The 19,760-nt window shown below is 51.9% G+C and overlaps 1 protein-coding gene and 1 long non-coding RNA gene across 2 annotated transcripts in view; one reads left to right on the forward strand and one right to left on the reverse strand.

Annotated features, from left to right (window-relative positions):
* Positions 1 to 2,816, reverse strand: part of LOC308466090 — a 190,401-nt gene extending 187,585 nt beyond the window's left edge. The window contains exon 1 of the long non-coding RNA XR_013980657.1: positions 1,303 to 2,816. This is a non-coding gene — a long non-coding RNA (uncharacterized lncRNA). The remainder of the gene's footprint in view (positions 1 to 1,302) is intronic.
* TTC28 (tetratricopeptide repeat domain 28) overlaps positions 1 to 19,760 on the forward strand; it is a gene marked incomplete at both ends in the record, with an annotated part of 131,231 nt that overhangs the window by 44,740 nt on the left and 66,731 nt on the right.

Here is a 19,760-nt window from a genome sequence, read left to right on the forward strand (position 1 = left end):
TTATTGTAGCAATATCAAACCTCCTCTAGGGGGACACAGTAACAGCCAAAGCTTGCAACTTTTAGAAACAAAAATGGTCCTTATAAGTCCCCCAATTCACCTAAAAACAACAGGGCTGTTCAGAAAGGGCTGAACTCCTCAATGCCTTCTTTGCCTCAGTCTTCTCCGATAAAGAAAACAATGCCCAACCTGAAGAATTTGGAGCAAATGATTCAGCAGAGGAAACACAGCCCAGAATAACTAAGGAGATAGTACAAGAGTACTTGGCTAGTTTAGATGTATTCAAGTCTCCAGGGCCAGATGAACTGCATCCAAGAGTATTAAAAGAACTGGCAGATGTGATCTCAGAACCACTGGCAGTCATCTTTGAGAATTCCTGGAGAACAGGCGAAGTCCTGGCAGACTGGAGGAGGGCAAATGTTGTCCCTATTTTCAAAAAGGGGAAAAGAGAGGACCCAAATAATTACCGCCCAGTCAGTCTGACATCAATACCAGGGAAGATTCTGGAGCAGATCATTAAGCAAACAGTCTGTGAGCACCTAGAAAGGAATGCTGTGATCACCAATAGTCAGCATGGATTTCTGAAAAATAAGTCATGTCAGACTAACCTGATCTCGTTTTTTGACAGAATTACAAGCCTGGTAGATGAAGGGAACGCAGTGGATGTAGCCTACCTTGATTTCAGCAAGGCATTTGACAAGGTGCCCCATGATATTCTTGTAAAGAAGCTGGTAAAATGCGGTCTGGACTATGCTACCACTCAGTGGATTTGTAACTGGCTGACTGACCGAACCCAAAGGGTGCTCATCAATGGTTCCTCTTCATCCTGGAGAAGAGTGACTAGTGGGGTGCCACAGGGTTCTGTCTTGGGCCCGGTCTTATTCAACATCTTTATCAATGACTTGGATGATGGACTCAAGGGCATCCTGATCAAGTTTGCAGATGACACCAAACTGGGAGGGGTGGCTAACACCCCAGAGGACAGGATCACACTTCAAAACGACCTTGACAGATTAGAGAGCTGGGCCAAAACAAACAAGATGAATTTTAACAGGGAGAAATGTAAAGTATTGCACTTGGGCAAAAAAAATGAGAGGCACAAATACAAGATGGGTGACACCTGGCTTGAGAGCAGTACATGTGAAAAGGATCTAGGAGTCTTGGTTGACCACAAACTTGACATGAGCCAACAGTGTGACGCGGCAGCTAAAAAAGCCAATGCAATTCTGGGCTGCATCAATAGGAGTATAGCATCTAGATCAAGGGAAGTAATAGTGCCACTGTATTCTGCTCTGGTCAGACCTCACCTGGAGTACTGTGTCCAGTTCTGGGCACCACAGTTCAAGAAGGACACTGACAAACTGGAACGTGTCCAGAGGAGGGCAACCAAAATGGTCAAAGGCCTGGAAACGATGCCTTATGAGGAACGGCTAAGGGAGCTGGGCATGTTTAGCCTGGAGAAGAGGAGGTTAAGGGGTGATATGATAGCCATGTTCAAATATATAAAAGGATGTCACATAGAGGAGGGAGAAAGGTTGTTTTCTGCTGCTCCAGAGAAGCGGACACGGAGCAATGGATCCAAACTACCAGAAAGAAGATTCCACCTAAACATTAGGAAGAACTTCCTGACAGTAAGAGCTGTTCGACAGTGGAATTTGCTGCCAAGGAGTGTGGTGGAGTCTCCTTCTTTGGAGGTCTTTAAGCAGAGGTTTGACAACCATATGTCAGGAGTGCTCTGATGGTGTTTCCTGCTTGGCAGGGGGTTGGACTTGATGGCCCTTGTGGTCTCTTCCAACTCTATGATTCTATGATTCCAAGAGAAAATGCTCGGAGGCTGTAGCTACAGGAGCAGCAGCATCTGCCAAAGGGTAGCAGACGTCTTCCGCAAGCTTGGATCTGTGCATGAGAGAGACAGACAGACGGACAGACAGATCATTGGCATGTCCCATATTCTGTGGCATTAAACTGCCTATGCCTAAACTTTCAGTAAATGCCAATGGACTCAAGGCACACATGGCAAAAATGCTGCAGATGCTGGGACATTCCCTGTCCGGTGTGACTTCTTTAGCTTGGCACTACTTTCCCCAAGAGAGGCGCTTGGTGACCCTTGTTGCCCTGTTCAGGGTCCGATAAGGCCCTGGGCGTGGTCCTCTTTTCAGGAGGGGGGGCACAGGCCAGGGCACCAGTCCTCTTGCCCTGCACCCACAACTGCTTCTTAGGAATGGCCTCCTTAGTGAGGATAGGGGGAGCCAGCTGCTCTCAGCGTGGTTTTCTGTATAAATTGGGACTGGTTTGGCAGAGTGTTTAGCCGTGGACAGAAGGGAGGTTTCATGTGGATTGGGAAGAATGGGGCGCTGCAGTGGTCACTCGCATCTTCCTGATGTCTTCCCAGCAGAGTCTGCAGGCAGACACCGGGCACTTTCTCCTTCCTCGCTTGCAGCCAGCCACCTTGCTTCTCCTTGCAAATCTGTAAGAGAAGACTCTGCAGCAGAGGAGCCTGAGAACGGTTGCTGGCTGTTACAGGATCCTGTGCAGAACCCCTTGGGGAAGGACGAGCAGAATGGATGTTGTAACCTCCATATGTTTCCAGAGCGTGGAGGAGAATTTTGAATAGACAAAACAGATCTTTTGCAATACAATAGTTTTATTGTGCAGCCTTTTGAGGAAGGGAGAGCTGAGCGAAGCTTACCTTTCCTTCAGTCCATTTGCATTGGAAACAAGCAGCCCAGCTCCACAGCAACTACAGGGAGCTGCCCACCTGCAGGACGAGGAGGAGGAGGCGTTCTGCTCTTAGGTTTCCGTTTTGCTGTGTTCTCCTTTCAGACACTCCATGTGAATGGAGAATGTTCTCCTCACCACAGTTGTGAGGGCTGAGATTTCTGCAGCTGCTCAATTGGGGAGAAGCAATGAAGAACCGTGATGGCCACTGGGAGGATCAGAGATGCATCAAAGGCTTGTTCAGCAAAGGGAGTATGTTGTGGGCTTGCAGTTGTGTTTGCATTCCCCTTTAATTTGCGTACTTCGTATGGCCCTCAAACCACACCCATCTTATTACTCCCCCCCCCCCGTAAATTTGGATTTACTTGATATGGGGGAATTGTGGGAAAGTGGGCTCCAAATTGCTCCACTTCAGGTCATAGGTGATTAGTTTTAGGCGTTTGGGGAGGGGGGCTCAATTGTCACTTTCATTTCTTTTTCCACTGTGCTTGCAACTCTTTCCAGTATGCTTAGCCTTCCCTGTAGTTTTCTTTGGATCTCTCAGATTTACACAAAACCAGAAAACTGCACAAGCAAACCACGTTTTACATTTCTCCAGCAGATATTGCACAACAATCCGAGAAGTGTTTACTGAGAATTTATAGCTGCCTTACTGTGTGCTTTTACACACTTGTTGGATGGGGGAAACTAAAAAAACAACCCCCACACACCTGAGGTGTAGCTGTCTCTGCCCAACTGGAAGTTCCTATTCGTGTACCAAAGTGAGCGGGTTTGGACTACTACAGTCCAATCTGAATGTGGGGAGAAGCACAATAATAGCTAAATAATGCTCCATTGTGGACAGGCCTTGAGAAAAAAATCAGAGCATGGGGTGGTTTTGCCTGCTTTTAGCCAGCGGATGTGATTCAGTATCTCTGTACATTACTCCTGTTTCTGGAGAAAGTTGCCTCACTTTGGACTCATCCACACTTACCTTTGCTCTGTGCTTTGTAGGCACAGCTCTGGGCTTTCCAGGTCTGTCCATGTCTGAGCAGTGTTGGGTTTTTTCCCCTAATGAAGCTTAACCCAGGGGAAACTGCATTTTACTGCTGAATCAGAGCAAACGGCAGTTGGGTTTTCTGCAGACGACCCCTCTGAGATGCCAGCAGGACTGGGTTTAATGGGCAAATGGGGTGGATTTGAATGAACCAGGTGTCAGGGAGTGGGTTCTGTTGTTGGGGTCTGCAGACCAACTTCTTTGAGGCTAAGAGGGAGTGAGTGAGAGGACTGCTGCTCTCTCTGAGGACTGGAGTGGCAATGTGTTGTTTATTTGTACCTACTCACCTGCGTGGTTCTTAGTGAACAGCCAGAGAACTCCCTCTCACCTTTGCAGAGCAGATAAAGGCAAGGTAGGACAGGATGCTCAAGCAGGGGCTTCTCAACCATAGAGAACCTTGGGTGGCTTCCCGGTGGGCTTTGGGCCTCCGCCTGCCTGGCGTCTCCTCGTTTAGCAGCCCCACTTTCTAGGCCAACCACAGCCTTGTTGCACCCATCCCAGCAGCTGCAACCGCCACCTCTTGCACGCTGCGTAGATGGGGCTGGGAGGCAGAGGTGTGTGGGGTAGGGTGTTAGGGTGCGGGGTGGAGGGAGGTCTCCTAAAGGAGAAGGAAATTAGAAAGTGAGATAAAAGGTTGACATTGTTATCAAACATAAATCAATAAATAGATAGATAAGATAGATAGATAGAGGAAAGATGTTACAGGTGAGCGTGAGGAAAGAGTCCTGGCCATTTGGGGGAAAGAAAGGATAAAGTGCAAGTTAAGTATGAAAGGATAACGGGGGAGAAGTTGTTGAAGGAGCTAATACTTTGAGAGGCACATGGGGTGGGAAGGGAAATGTATGAAAGAGTCAACCTTTTCCATTCAGAGCCTCTGAATGAACAAATTCTGCATAAAGAGGTGGGCCAAAATACCTCCAAAGCAAAATGTCTGTAGTTAGGTTTGAGGAAAGCTGAGCTAGATAACTCCTTGCCACAAGGAAAATGGTGTGGCAAAGAATTTAGAAATTTACAAAGATGGATCCGATGTCAGTAGAAAATGTTGGTAATTGCAGAGCTCTGATTCCACCCACCTGCCCCCATTTTGAGACTGGCGGGCCTCAGTAATTTCCATCCATTTTCTTTTTCTTTTTTGGGAAGTCTGAGATCCCCTATGATAAAGGCAGCTTTCCTCTTCCAAATCTCCATTTGCCCTTGGCTGGGGCTGCCCGCTCTCCACGGACAGGCATCTTGCCCTCCCTGCTTCGTGTCTGCCAGAAGAGCGTCTTGGAGGCCCACTGACCCCTCTGCTGCCTCCTTCCTCAGAGAATCCCAGCAACAGAGCATCAAGGAAAAGGGGCATCTCTGGAACATATTAAGATGTGACTTGCCCTTCTCCTGTGCAGCCTGTGAAATAGTTAAGTTTGATGAAGTGCTAATGAAGAATTATGGAGTTATTTGTTTGACTTTGTCACTTGGGGCTCTTTGCAAATGAGACTATTCATCTCACAGTGCAGCCAGTCGTGTTTCTTAAAGGGAATTAATTAATGCCGTTTGTCTTCCTACCCAGATCTCCAGTTCTTCTCCTTCCCAGGCCTGGTCTGCCCTCATGCCAGCCACCCTCCTGTTCTTTCTCAAATGGTTTCTTCTCTTCTGCAGTTTTGCTTGTGGGTGGCCACTTTTATCTGATCACCCACACACTTCCAACTAACTCCCTTGGGTGCCTGAAAGAGCTGGCGAGGGGGGGTTGTTTCCTTTGGAAGGGGCCATGTGTGGGAAGGGTCTTTCCAGGGCCAGCTCCCAGCCATGAGGTTGATGGCTTGGCAAGTTCTCAGGTCTCTCTCCTCCCCTTGCTGGCAGCAGGCTCTCTTTCTTGGCCCCTCCTCACTGGCCAAATGCCCCCCCCCCAGTCCATTAAAGGAGGAGGAGGCATGTAGCTTTGTTGATGGAGGTTCAAGGCATAGTGGAAACTGAAGCAGGCACCGAAGGGTCTTCAGACGGAGCAGAGAAAGGCAGAGTCTGCAACTGACAGGACCATGTGCCCTGAGGATCTAGCTGTCACAACACCCAGCAGAGGCTGTCAAGTCTTGATGCTGAAACCATTGATGATCAGGGTGATCCCCTGATGAATGGTTGGTGTCAGCTATGGACTTTTGACTGGAAGTCAATTGGTGGCCTCTGCAGTTGCTAACTGCTGAGGTTCCCCTAGCAAATGGAGCAGGTCTCCTGGCGGAGGCAAGGGCTGCCACGGTCTTCTTCATCTAGCCCCTTCTGGCCACTGAAAGCTTTCCGATGTGGTGGGCACAAACGTGAGCCCCGTGGATCCCCCCGGGTGCGCCTCAGAGATGCTGTGCAAGTAGAAGAAGCCACGTTTCCTTGTTTTCTGCACGGACAAAAATGGATGTGTCGTTTTCCAGCAAAGGTCTGGGAGAAGCACAGCTGGGAAACATGCAGCTGTGTCCCTGGGTGCGTGTGCGCATGCATTCATGTGGCAGTGCTGAGCGGCTTTCCCTCTCGTCCTGCAGCAGGTGGAGCTTATTGTCTGTCCACTGAACAATGCAGGTATTTGATGGCTGAGTGGTTGTGCACGGGGTTTGGGTGTGGTGTTATTTCTGGCATTTGGAAGAGGCTGTGCCCCCCAGGCAGCTAAGAGGTGGTGTGCGTGTGTGTGTGTGTGTGTGTGTGTGTGTGTGAGAGAGAGAGAGAGAGAGAGAGAGAGGCAGACAGACAGAGAGAGAGAGAAAGATGCAGAGAAAGACAGACAGACAGACATCGATGTCTGCCTGCAGTTGCAGGCAAAGAGGTGGGGGAAGGAAGGCTTTCCCCCTTGTCTTTGAACATCTCCGATCTTTACAGTTTCAGACTATACATTTCTGCATGTCTAGATGTGGTCCTCTCTGTTGATAGTTAAAGCAATGGGGTTGGGGTTGCCTGGCAACCACAGGGAGAACTAGGAGGAGGGAGGGAGAAGCTGTAGCAGAGAGAGAGAGAGAGAGAGAGAGAAGCAGCAGAAGAAGGAAGGAAGGAAGGAAGGAAGGAAGGAAGGAAGGAAGGAAGGAAGGAAGGAAGGAAGGAGTCCCTGCATGGTTAAGCCACCTCCATCCCACCCACATGGAGCAGAGCTGCCCCCCACTTTTTCTGGGGCCACCAGGGGCTTGCTCCTATCATCCCCACTGTGGTGAAAGCTGCATTTCTTGCTTCTTCGTGACCTTCGCATGTCCACCCCATAACGTGGCATTTCCTGGACTGAGCTTAGGTTTCCTCAGGTGGGTGTTGACAACCGCCTCACTATAACCATGGGCTCTGTGGAGACTGCCCAGCCCTGGGGTCTGACCCTTTGACTGACCCAAGCTGGGCTGAAAGCCAAAGCCTCTTTCTCTGTGCATGAGGGCAGAAGCTCCATGGGGTCAGGTGGAGTTTCTGCACTGGGAGTGGTTCTTGACCCACATCTTGATCAGATTAAATGTTTCCATGGCAACAGGATGTGTGCTTTCTAGGAATGGAGGAGAGGGGCAGTTATGATGGGGCGGTTGGGGGGAGGGAAGGAGTCCTTCCAAACAATGCATTTTCTGTTCAGCATCCTAAAAATTTCAGCGAGGTAACCAAAGCCTCTTAAAAATGGGGTCACAATTAATGTGGCTCATAAAATCCATCGCCTTCTCCCCAAAGATGTCGCATTTTGAGCCTCCAATGAAAACAGAAGTTAAAATCCATTTCCTGTCAAGTGAACCGCAGGAATGAACCGGGTGCCTGGGGACTCTACCATAAATAATTCACAGGCACAACATCACATTAAAATAATGCTGCTGAGCTCAGGATACAAGCCCTCACTGGCCAGGAAATTCCAATTTTCCCACTCCAGCCTCTCTCCTGAAGCTGAAGCCCTCTCAAAGCAGGTCGCGAGACTGCTGCGGTGAGAGGGAGCAGGAGGGCACCCCATCCCTACAGGCAATGAAGGAGGGCACCCCATGCCCTACTCTGTCCCTCTTGGCCCTCGCTCCCCAGAACACAGCTCCACCCTGCCGGGACGTCACCTTCTGGGGCAGCAGGGAACTGAGCCTCCCTTGGATGCCATCAAACTCCAACTCCCATCGGTCAGTGTGGCTACCTGGGTGACTGCAGGGTCAGCCGCCATCCCTCAGTCCCCGTGGGCAAGATTGCTGCCAGCATGGGGCTTCTCCCAGAGTGGCTTTTCCCCCAGATCATAGAATGGTAGGGTTGGAAGGTACTGCAAGTGCAATCTAGTCCAATCCTCTGCAGTCCAGGAGGCTCTTGCCCAACGTGGGGCTCAAGCCCATGACCCTGAGATTAAGAGTCTCATGCTCAACCAACTGAGCTTTCCCAGCTTCTTTAGTTCTGTTCACTTGTGCATGTCGGCAGCTTTCCAAGGCCTTCCAGCAGTGCCTTTGTGCCTTGAGACCTCTCCAGCCCTTCCTCAGGGTATGCTGAGGTCTGGCCAGCTGGCCTTCTCTCCCAGGGCTCTCAGGCTGGATTCTAGCCCATCCTTGGCTGCCCCCAAACCCCAGCTTTTCCAGGATGGCTGTACCGCTTTGGGGGCATTTTGAGTGCAACAGCAGGATGTGACCTTACCCCATGGAAAGGTCTTGTGGTGGCCTCTTGTGGCCTTGCGCTCATCTGCCCTCCTTCCTCCCCGGAGTCAGCTGCACCCCGTAGCTCTTGGCTGGCCCCTGATCTGCTCAGAAGATCGTCAGGATTTCCTGCAAGCCCAGAGTGACTCAAGGCCAGGTCAGGGCAGCTTTGCAAGGAGAGGGAATTCAGAAAGCCAAAGACCATTGTGAACATTTCTCTTGAAAGCAGGATAGAGATGAGACCCAGGGAGTTTATAGGATTCTGCCCTTCCTGTTTTGGCTGTGATTCTAAAATGGTCTTAGCAGAAGGGACGATCAGAAGTGGGGATCCACAAGGTCGTTTCTCTTCTCTTCGCTTTCCATGTTGTACAGTGACCCTTTCAGGGAGAGGCAGAGTTTCCCAGAGCTCTTTCTCAAATCTTTCTTTCTCTGTGTGTTTCGCATCTGTTGGGGTCATTCTGAGTGCTGCAGCGACCAAGACCTCCCCATCCTGTTCTCTTAGCTGCAGGGGAGGGAGGGAGGGAGGGCTGTGCTGTGCTGTGGCAGCCCCTGCCTCCTCTTCCAGGGGCATCATCAGTAGCAAGCAGGGAGGCGATTCTCTATTGCAACAAGATTAAGCTTAATCCTGCATTAACCTATTTGATCATTTTGCAGCCCAGCTGAATAAATTGCAATTAATGGCAGGCACCTGGAGCCCTGTGATAATCCTGTGCGAGAGTGCGGTGTGAGAGAGTGAGCAGCCTCCTCTACAGCAGCCCTTCAAGCCCACCAGCCTGGCAGTTGGTGATAAATGCTGCTGGCACAACTTTTATCTCCAGGCAGGGTGCTTTGCACCTCCTTGAACCAAGTGACACAACATCTCTCTAATTAGTGCTAAGCGGGGAGTTTTCCCCAGCCTCTCTTGCCCTGTCAGATGGGGAATTTTCCAGATAAGCTGACCCTCATTCTGCAAAGGCCTGTCTCTGGATTATACCCCTGAGAAAAGAGCTTTATTCTGCCTGGATAAGCAAAGTCTTTTTTCCAAAGTGATTTGCAGTCTTTTGAAGTGAGTCACCCTATACAGAGCCCAGATAGCCTCTGTGCAGCCAGACCCGCCTTCATGGCCAATGGGGAGCTGGAGGGAGAGGCAGCCCCTTCTCCCACTTGCCTTTAAAGCAATGTTGGAAAAACAGGCTGGGCCTCACGTTTTACTTGAATGGGTGGTAAGTCATGGGTTAAAATGGATGAAGAAACTGACAGGCTGAATGTTGGAACAAGGCGCTGCTAGGGCACGCACACATGGGGACTTGTTTAGCTTGGCATGCGCACCTTGAAAACATTTTTAATTGTTTTTAAAATACACATTTCTTGAAATACCAGATTTGCACAAAACAGCAGTGAACAATTGGTCAAAAACACGTGTTGCTCCAAGAAAGGCAAGCTTTTGCAATTGTTTGCACAAAATGCTGCCTCTTCCTTTCCCACCTCCTGTGCTTGCAAGGAGAAATTGTTAATTTTAATTTTAATATAGCTGTTTTGTGCAAAAGCACTTCTGTGCAAAGAGCTGTTTTAAAAATAAAAGCACAATGAATGTGCCTTCACTAACAATGGGCCATGAAGGGCCACCTGCATCCCTTTCTTTGCTCTGATGACAACAAAATGAAAGCAGGATTCGGGGCAAGAGATGGCACCCAGCAAAATCGTCACCCCCAATGTAAAAAAGCCCCGCCCACTCCATGTGCTTCAGCAGCACTTTTCTATGGGATTTTCTTCCTTTAGCAGATTATCCATAGATTGGGAAAATCCGGATTTATTGGGGGAAAGTGCTGACTGCCACTTTGATGCTGAGGATGCTCCAAAGGGGGCTGAGCCCCACCGCAGTTGTGCTGCGGGGAGCAGCTGGGGCTTGGCTCTCCATCCTGGCCTCTGAGGGCAGCTGGAAGGAGACCGGCGGGGCAGGCGGGGGGGGGGTCCTTGTGAGCAGGTGGGCGACGGAGAAGCCAGGCCTGGGCTTGGGAGAAGGGGCCTTGGGGAAGCCCCTTGGGGCTGCCCACTCTGCTTTTGCAGGAGGTGTTTGCACAACAGCCATCGTAGCCCTGGAAAACTAGATAGATAGTGGGAACGTGTGGCTTTGCTAGGGAGACAAAACAGGTTTCTTCTGTGCTGGGCCGGACTCTTGCCTTTGTTCGGCTCGGTCCAGCCTGCTCGTCCCCCGATGCCGGGCTCCCCTCGGGAGCTGCGCTTGGCACGCCGGCGCGAACCTGGGCGGGAGGCAGCCTCGGGGTGCGCGGGCCCCGCTGGCCGGGGACGCGGCTGGGGGCGGCGGCGGCGAGGCTTCCCCGACTCCGCCAAGGGAGGGCGCGCGGAGCGGCCAGCGCTAGGGCCCGGGAGGCGCCCCGCTCCCGAGCTGGAGCGGGCGGGCTGCGCGGAGCGAGGGAAGGAAGTCATTAGTGCGGCGGCGGCGGCGGCGGAGGAGGCGGCGGCGGGCGGAGAAGCAGCGCCGCGGGCTGGCCGGGGCGTGGATGTGGGGCTCGGGCAGGCGGACAGGCAGGCGCTGCTGCTGCTGCTGCTGGGGGCTGTTCGGCGCGCAGGGCCCGGAGCCCCGCGGGGGCGCGCGGTCCGTGGGGCTTTCCTGCGGGCCGGGCTCGGCGGCGGCGGCGGCGGCGGGGCGTGCATGGCCGCGGCAGGGCGGGCGGCTTCCCGGCGCGGCCGCCGCCCCTCGCCCTCCGGCCTGCCTGGCGCTCTGCGGAGGATGCCGCGCCTCCCGGACTCCCCGCGCGGCCGCCCAGCGACGCGCTCCGGCCCCCGGGCGCCGTGAGCGGCGGAGCCGGAGCTGTCCCGCCCCGAGGGCAGGCAGGCAGGCAGGAGGCAGCATGAGTGCCGCTGCCCGAGCCCTTGAGCCCGCCGCCAGCAGCGCCAGCCCCGTCCCGGCTTGATGCTCAGGAGCCCGGCTGTACAAATATGATGAAATGGCAGCCCCGGAAGAAGGTGAGCGCGCGCGGCCCCGGCAGGCGACTGGGGAGGGGGCTCGTCCCGGGGGGGGGGCTGGTGTGGGGAGGTGGCTAAAGCGGCAAGGGGGGCCCTGCTGCCCGGACTCCGCCCGGGATCCGCGCATGGCCAGGGAGGGTCCTGTCATCCGCTGGCTGGTGCTCCTTCCTTCCCTGCGGGGAGACGGGGCGGGGAGGCGCTTTGCCCCGCCACGTGTGGAGCGATGCCCCCCTAGACCCGTCTCGGTGCAGCCTTGTCCGCTGCGCACGTGCCAGGCGGCTGCCCTTCTGTGTGCCACTGCGGTTGTGCTGGGCTGCTGCTGCTGCTGCTTTGAGCTCACGTCTCAGCTGGCAGTAAATCTCCCTCTTTCAGGCCATTTCCTTATATGGCCGCTTTGTTGGAAGTAGAGTTTCCTAAGCTGATCGTCCTTCTGCAGGCAGCGCCAGCCAACTGTGGCGCTGGGTGGGGAAGGGACGGCTGCTGTGGGTGATGGGGGCTCCTGGGGTTCCCAGGGCGGCTCGCTGCTTTACCTGGATGGCTCACCGCTGAGCAACAGGACCTGTCAGTCCCCTGTGCTGCATATTGCAGCTGTGCTGGCCACCAGGTATCGCTCTTCCTTGGTACTCCGCTGTGCCACGGAGCTGGCGCAACCAGGGCCATTGCCTATCTTTCCTTGCCACGGACTTCCTGCCTTTTGCCTCAGTGCGGGAGCTGGGAAGGGGCAGGCGGGCGGGCGCCCTTTCTCACACCCATGCACACACCCTGCCTGCCTGCCTGCCTGCCTTCCCACCCACCCTCCTCTGGCAGTGCCCTCTCCACCTCTCCAGCATGTTTGTCAAAGCCTGTTTTTGTCATTCGGTGGAGCTGGCCGAGTTAAGTCCTGTGGTTTGCGCTTTGGACCCCCCTTTGGGCTGCAATTGCAGAAGCCTTGACTCAAACTGCTGAAATATTATTCTTGGCAGCTGGAAGAGGCTCTTCGAAGTGTCGGGGTTCTCTCTGCAGGATTGGTTCACCCAGGCGATGCTTAATCACAAAACCAGAGGCTGGAGTTTGTTCTTTGTGCTCATGTCTCAGCCACAATCCTCACCAGGGCTGGTTCCACCCTCTGCCGGAGAAAGATCACTTTGCTCTTGGCCTCGGCTATCAAATGTCTCCTGAATCTGCTTGGTCTGTGAGATGATGGAAACACTCCCTCTCCATTTGCTCAGACACAGCAGGAAAGAGCTCCCTGGTACAGGCGGCTGGCAGCCCCCGCTGCATTTGTGGCGTGAAAGGGGCTGCCTGCTCAGCTCCAGACTAAGAGTGGTGCCAGGACGGTGCCATCTGTGATGCCAACCAATAGCACTTGACCATTGTTCCCGCACCATTTGGCTCTGAGGTGAGGCCCAGTCGCTTGCCTGGTGAGCCCAAACACGGTCAGCTCTGAACTGCTCCAAAGGGCTCTCTTCTCTGCCCCACTCCTCTTGTGGGTTGCTTGCTCTCCATAGTTTTACAGGAGCCTCTTTGTTTGGGGGGCGGGGATGGCAAGGGAAGGCTGGCAGGTGGGGAGAGTGTACCGTAAATGCCCATGCGTTTGGAGCTGGTGGTTCTGGTGTGGGCACCCTATGGAAAGCACGCCTCTTCTGTTTGTATTTGTATCCAGTTATGCCACTTTCATCAATACCACACCAGGCGGTGTCCCTTAAAGGCAAGAATAGATGGGCACCAACCCCCTGCCCCCAAGATGGCCCCTGGGGAGCTGGCCTTGAAAAAGGAGTGGTCTTGTTTCAGAGTTGCCCCTCCTTGTGGTACATGTAGCTTCTGGGGGGTTTCAGGCACAGAAGGTGTACAGTGGTATCTCGGGTTACATCCGCTTCAAGTTACAGACGCCGCTAACCCAGAAATAGTACCTCAGGTTAAGAACTTTGCTTCAGGATGAGAATAGAAATCGTGCGGCGGCAGCGCAGCAGCAGCAGGAGGCCCCATTAGCTAAAGTGGTGCTTCAGGTTAAGAACAGTTTCAGGTTAAGAACGGACCTCCAGAACGAATTAAGTACTTAACCCGAGGTACCACTGTATCCTCTTTTGGCTCATCTTAACTCTTCTCAAGTCTTTCTTTCCCTTGACAGGGTCTTGCAGGCTTTGAGATATTTAGCCAGCTCCATCCCATTCTGTCGGTTTTGCTTTGGGGGGGTGGGGAGAGCTCTGAATCCAGCACTAATTCAAGGAGGTTCCTGCCTTGAATTTTTCTTCCCCTCCCCCTGCCAACAACTATAAATAAGAAAAAGAACAGGGAGACAAATTCTTCTTCTTGATTAGTTATTAGTTATTCGCTATCCTGGTTAGCTCAGCTGGTTAGAGTGTGGTGCTTCTAATACCCAAGATTGGAGGCTTGATCCCCATAAGGGACAGCTGCATATTCCTGCATTGCAGGGGGTTGGGTCCCTTCATCATTTGAACACCAGAGATACGGTAATCTGTTTGGGGTTAACAGGGTACCCCCCTCCAGGACTACAGCTCCTGTCATCCTTGACCATTAGTCATGCTGGCTGAGGCTCTTGGGAATTTTGGTTGCTGGAAACCACAGGAGGGGAGAGTGCTGTCATGCTCCGATCCTGCTTGTGGCTTTTCCACAATAGGCCTCTGGTTGGCCCCTGTGAGAACAGGATGCTAGACTAGATGGGCCCCCTTAGGCCTGATCCAGCAGGCTTTTCTTATGCTCTTATGTGATGCCCTCCATATGTTTTGGACTACATTGAGTACCCTTGATATAAACTAAAGGTTCTGTAGTCTCAAGCCTACCCATTCTGAACAGAGGAGAGGGGCAAAAGGCTTCTGTTTGTGTGGCAGTGGCTAATATAGGCAAGTTCCCCCCATTGACTGGTGGCAGTGGGTAGGAGGCATGGATGTGGCTGCACCCTTCTGTTTTTGATTTGGCTGCCATTTTGTGTCATGCCACACCCCACCGGAGCCATTTTTAAAACTGATGCCCATGGTACTTTGGAAAAGAATGCAATTGTACTTAGGAACTATGTGCATTTGGGTTCCTACCTGATTTTGGGATCAATATTTGACCTTGCCTGCTCCAAAGCCTTGGATTACCCTGGCTGACATTCACTCATCCGTGGTATTAAGCAATGGTTGACCTGCAACATCTCCAGATACTTCATAATATTCTGCAGGTAATTGGCCAAGACCTGGTGATTTGTTCTTCTTAGTTTTCTTTGTTGTTGTTGTTGTTGTTTAGTCGTTTAGTCATGTCCGACTCTTTGTGACCCCCTGGACCAGAGCACGCCAGGCACTCCTGTCTTCTACTGCCTCCCGCAGTTTAGTCAAACTCATGCTGGTAGCTTCGAGAACACTGTCCAACCATCTCGTCCTCCGTCGTCCCCTTCTCCTTGTGCCCTCCATCTTTCCCAACATCAGGGTCTTTTCCAGGGAGTCTTCTCTTCTCATGAGGTGGCCAAAGTCTTGGAGCCTCAGCTTCAGGATCTGTCCTTCCAGTGAGCACTCAGGGCTGATTTCCTGAAGAATGGAGAGGTTTGATCTTCTTGCAGTCCATGGGACTCTCCAGAGTCTCCTCCAGCACCAGAATTCAAAAGCATCACAGCCTGTTTAAACTAAAGAAACTAAGGATCCTAGAAACTAAGATAATCCTTAGGAAACGCAGGAGCCCCTCTTTTGCCTTCTTGAAATTCTGCTCTAGGCAGGGGAGGGGGAAGTGTCTTGTGATGGTCCCAAGGGCCCCCCTGTCAGCATCCTGCGCCGCTGCCCTTCGCTGAGCTTGATTATTTACAGGCAAGTTCTGCATCTACCCCCAGAAGGGTTATTGATCTGGAGCTGCCTCATTGCTCCAGCGAAGTAGATGTGTGTTTGCTCTCAGTGTGTGAGCCAGATTCTTTTGTGAGAGAAGGAGTTGCCCAGAGTCCCCAGAGCTCACCTTGCCTATATGTGGGGCCTTGTGGTGAGGCGGACAGAGTTGTGACAGTGTATTGGGACTGTCCACTGCTTTGCCTGTGGCTGCAGGAAATGGGATCTCTTGCTTGACCTTCTTCTTACCAGGGATTGTGCAGCAGGAGGTAACACACCTTGATTCCTCTTCGCACCATTTGTGAAATATTGCACGCTGGAGAGTTCTGGGTTGTTTTCAAAACCTCTTTTCTCTTGAGATGACAGCTTTGGAGAGAGCTGCTGCTGGCTTTGAGCTGAGTTGCTGGGAGATGGGGGGGGGGCAAAGCAGGAAGAGGAGTCCTTGTGGCGGCTGGAGGGGATGCTGCCCCCTTTCTCCTTCCAGTGGCAACCCCTCTCCCTTGCTCAGTGCCACTGCATCATTAGTGCATGCAGGTAGCATGGATGGGTGGCCCTGTTGCAAAACCCCTGTGGGTGCCACCTGCCTCTGCTGAGCATCCCCCAGGGTTCTGGCCGCTCCAGCCATGCCCTTGCACCATCATGATGGAAGCTCTGAGCACCTCCATCAGGGAGCTCCCCTTCTCCCTGAAGAAGAGCACCTACATAAGAGACTAAGAAAACCTTGTAGCTGCATTAGGCCAAAGGGGGCCCCTCTAGTCCTGCTCTCATCAAGGCCAACCAGGTGCTTATTATGGGAAGCCTGCCAGAAGGGCACAGGGTTGTTGTGCCTCCTTCTTTTTGGGTCAGCGATACGTCCCCCTGAGTGGGTCCAGGCCATCCCTGGGGCTCCCTGTTTGTCCTCAGGGAAACGGTTGTGTGAAGTTGTGGCGTAGACAATGCTTGGTATGGGCCTGGATTCTGCCATGTCTCTCTTTTCCCTTCTGTGCTCCCCCACAGGTAGCACTGCTCTCCACCTCCCCTCATTCCCAGCCAGCATAGAAAAGGCTCAGAGCTGCAGCCAAAGGATCTCAGGAGGCCTCCCTTTGGACTGCTTTCCACTTTCTGTGAAGTTGAGGCTTGGTTAGGCTGCCTCACCTTCCTACCAGGCCCAAGATTCACCAGCCTGGTTTGTGCTTTGAAAATCTCTGGATAGTTAGGTTAACAGAAAAGCCAGATGCTCTCGTGGGCAGAAATGCTGAGAGGAGGTCAAGCGATTTTGTTTCTGGCTCCGTTGCCTTGTAGTATATTGGAAGCTGAATCCTGCAAATGGCTGTGGCTCCTGAGTGTTGTGGGGATTTCAGAGTGGAGGGGCTGAGCCACACCCTGCTCTGCTTCCCTGCGACTGGCATGGCGGGGGGGGGGGACACTTTCCTTGGGCCTCTTTGTCTGGCTGAACAGGCGGCTCTTCGTTTGTTCCTCTGTCAGCTGCGGGTGGGGCTTTTGGGTTTGCAAAAAGCCAAATAAGGGGAGGGAGATTGGACTGGGGGCTGAAGGAAAGTCAAGCCTATGTGCGAATGATGAGCCCGGAAAGGGGAGGGGGGTTTGGGACCCATGAAGGCTGCTGCTGCTAGTGGTCTTGGAGGCTTCACATCTAGATAGGCAATGGAGTCTGGTGTGGGGAAAGACTGTCTTTTCTAGGGCTGGTCAACCTGGGAGCAGATTTTCTTCTGCCAGGTCTTTGTTCTGTGCCTCCAGAATAAACTGAGCTTTCATTGCCTACCTGAGAACTGGAGGAGGTCTGAGTTTTGCTTTGTTCTGACTGTGGAGCTTCCCACTGTCCCTGCTTTTGCCCGCATTCTGGATTCTGTGGAACAAATCCTGGCTACTGCCCCACCTGTTTCTCTCCCTGTTTGCCCCCCCCCCCATCATTTGGGGTTTAATTTTCAAAGAATTTGGCATCCTTATCCTGCCAAATGGTTTTGTGACAGGCTTGAGGATGATGGTGGTGATTCAAAAAGGCTTTCTCTACCTTGTTTAAATGTCATGTTGACGTTGGCTCTAAGGGAGGAGTGGCCTGGTGACTGACACAAATACCATCCAATCAACACTGTGCAAAGCCACCTTCAGAAGTTGCCACATGTGGCACAGCTGTGATGAGGCTCAGGGCTGAAATCAGATGGGATGCATTCTGGCCAAAAGGGGAGGAACTGAGGCAGCACCTAGGCTTTCTTGTGGCACCCTTCTTTCTCTGCGAAGCCTCCTCCGATTTGGGGGAAGCACTGCTGTTGCTCCTTAAGGAGAAAAGGTGTGTGTTGGGGGTGGGGAGTCCGTATTTGTCTGGGGAGTGGCAGGCCTCTCTTGGATGAGCCTTTTGACAGCAGTTCTGCTCCCTTGGAGGAGCAAGTTCTTGCTTTCTTTGTGGGGAGAGCAGAATTGGGCACGTCCTCCCCCCTTGCTCTGAGGCCTTGTCTCTTTCTGCGTGGGCCACAGGCTGGAACTGCTGGGTTGGAGTGAGATTTATTTAATAAAATTTATATACTGCTTGAATATAAAGGAAGACCTCGGAAGGGTTTCCAAAGCAGGTGAGGGGGGCGTTCACAGCTGAAGGAGCTCCCTGGCACAGACTTCGTTGGAGGTGTACAGAGGTTTGTTTTGTGGCTCAGTTTTGCTGGCCAGGCTTCATCCCTCCTCTTTCCCATTTTTCGTTTCCTCTGGGGTGTGGGGTGCCTTTGGGAGAGTCTCCAAAGGGCCGTGTTAGGCTTTGTGGGGTGTAGGGTAGGAGTCTGAATGGTAGAATGGTCTAGTCCTTAAACACCAGGTTTGTTCTGGGCTAGGAGTCTAGCTGCTCCACTGGTTCTGTGCCACTGGAGCCACCACTGAAAAGCCCTTTTTCTGGGGGTCCAGACCTCTTAACTGAAGATGGACCACCAGGAGGGCCATAGAAGTGTAGAGTTGGAAGGGACCCCAAGGATGACCTAGTTCAGGCATAGGCAAACTCTGGTCCTCCAGATGTTTGGGACTACAAATCCCATCATTCCTAGCTAACAGGACCAGTGGTCAGGGATGATGGGAATTGTAGTCCCAAACATCTGGAGGGCCAGAGTTTGCCTATGCCTGACCTAGTTCAACCCACTGCAATGCAGGAATCTCAATGCTTGTGGTCTACTAAGACCCCTTGATCCTTTTCACATGTACTACTGGCAAGCCAGTTGTTTCCCATCTTATATTTGTGCAGCTGGTTCTTCCTGCCTAAGTGCAGAACCTAATCCCCCCCCCCCACTGAAATTCATTTGTTAGTTTTGGCCTAGTTTTCCAATCTGTTAAGGTCATCTTGAATCCCTAGTCTGTCTTCTGTGGCATTGGCTACCATTCCCAGTTCAGTGCCAGGTACAAATTTGATGATCATCACCTCAGTTCCTTTGTGCAAGTCATTTATAAAGATGTTGAACAAGAACAGGCCCAGGACAGAACCCTGGGGCACCCCACTTGTCCCTTTTTTCCAGGATGACGAGGACTCATTAATGAGTACTCTTTGGGTTCAGTCAGTCAACCAGCTACAAAGCCACCTAACAGTTACCTTGTCCAGCCCACATTTTACCAGCTTCTCCACAAGAATATCATGAGGGACTTTGTCAGAAGCCTTACTGAAATTAAGATACGCTACATCCACAGCATCCCCCTGATCCACCAAACTGGGAACTCTATTGAAAAAAGAAATGAGATTTGTCTGGCATGACTTGTTTTTGAGAAACCCATGCTGGGTGTTAATAACCACAACATCCTTTTCTAAGTGCTCACAGACAGACAGACTGGACCTTTCCTGGTATCTGTGTCAAGCTGACCAGTTGGTATTTCCCTCCCTTTTTGAAGATGGGGACAACATTTGCCCACCTCCAGTCTGCAGAGACCTCACCTGTTCTCCAACAATTCTCAAAGCGTAGAGGCTCTGAGATTACATCCTCAAACTCTATAGTACCCTTTAGTGCAGCAAATCAGGCCCAGAGATGTGAATTCATTTAAAGTAGCTAGGTGTTCTCTTACCACCTTTTTTCCTGTCTTGGGCTTCTGGTCCTTGCTGGCATCATTTATACTGTTATCACCAGGTTGGGCACTGCTTTCCTTTGAGGTGAAGACAGGCAAAATAGCTGTTGAACAGTTCCTCCTCCTCTGTGACACCCAATAACATTTCTCTGTTGTCTTCATGGAAGAGACCGACTAATTGCTTGTACTTTGAACCAAAGCCAAAGAAACCTTTTTATTTTTAACCTCCCTTGCAAATCTGAGTTCATTCTGAGCTTTGGACCACCTGACCTTCTCCCTGCAATTGCTGGCTACTCATATATACTCTTATTTCATGATTTCTCCCATTTCCCATTTCTTATACATGCCACTCTTAAATCTCAGTTCATCTTCAAGTTTCCTATGCAGCCATAGATGCCTCCCTCTTTTATTGTACCTCTTTCCACCTTTGTGCCTCCAATATTTCACTTTTAAGAAACTCCCATCCATCTTTGAGTATTTCTGACCATACTACATCCAGTAGTTTCTTACACTTTTTGAAATCAGCCTTCTTAAAATCCAGAGTGCATGCCCGACTACAATCAGCTTTCCCTTGCCTGTGTATAATGGAACCCAAAAGGCTATGATCACTTCCTCCCAAGGTTCCCAATACTTCCATTTCATCAATCAGCCCCTCCTTGTTGG

The sequence above is a fragment of the Podarcis pityusensis genome (genome assembly GCF_964106645.2).
Source record: "Podarcis pityusensis genome assembly, chromosome: 16".
NCBI classification, from domain to species: domain Eukaryota; kingdom Metazoa; phylum Chordata; class Lepidosauria; order Squamata; family Lacertidae; genus Podarcis; species Podarcis pityusensis.